Here is a 1082-nt window from a genome sequence, read left to right on the forward strand (position 1 = left end):
TCTTTTTTTTTTCCTCCCCTCACTCCAACTTCATTTTTAGGTAATTATTCAGCTCTTTGGGAATGTTTTGTAATTCACACCCCACACATTACGTAACAGGAGTCACAAAAGTGACCTTGAACTGCTCAAGTCGAATTACAAAACCTGCTGGGCTTTATCGAAGAGGGGATCTACACAAATCCCACGCACATTAATGGCAAGGAGACACAGTATGGAGGATTGAAAGGTGTATTTTAGGCTGAGAAATACCTCGCTTTAGATAAAACCTGAGGGACAATAGTTACTTTTCAGGCGTTTAAACTGGCACGTCTGCTCAAACTCAGGCTAAGACCACTGCAGAGAGCTCCTCACTCAAGGACACTGCAACAGGATACACAGCTGCTGCCGGGATTAATCCGGAGAGGTTTTGGTGGGGGGACAGCGAAAGAACCACTGGGTTTTCTCATCCTCAACTCACAGCTTCCTCTGACCTCATAGTGATATCCCAAATTACACCGAGTTACATGCTGAGGCTTGAATAATCCTGCTCACAGACTGGGCTCGGCCTGAAGCTGAGATGAGGCTGACTATATTATTCTTTGTAGTGATTCACATCCATCTATACTCCTCCACCTACACAAGTCTTTGGTCTTGTACTGTGTGTGTATCAATATGTATGGCACATTAACTCTCTCAAAGTTGAGGCTTTTAATTCCCTCTGGACTGACCTATGATAAACTGCAGCCACAGTGCTACTAAAAGGCACTTATTGTATGATAGTTTGTTTCCACACATCACTACACTTAAACAGATTCTGCAACAGACATGCCATTACAAAATGTATACATAATGTACAGAACTACTGAACTGAACCATTAGTCACTCTGCACATGAAATGTCCCAGCAGCCTAATTACAGAGTACAGTTTCATAATTAAACATGGCACAATAAATGTGCCGGTAATACAACTACTCATCAATCACAGCCTTTAAAATGAAAGCAGAACAGTTTGTAGCCCCCAAGTTAAGGGATAAAAGGTAACGCTGCCACCTAGTGGTGACTGAAAAACAGAAGAATCTGTTAAAATCAAATTTAAAACAATG

This window comes from Morone saxatilis, unplaced genomic scaffold, assembly GCF_004916995.1.
Source record: "Morone saxatilis isolate NCDOM2014 unplaced genomic scaffold, NCSU_SB_2.0 Contig3, whole genome shotgun sequence".
In the NCBI taxonomy this organism is placed as follows: Eukaryota; Metazoa; Chordata; class Actinopteri; family Moronidae; genus Morone; species Morone saxatilis.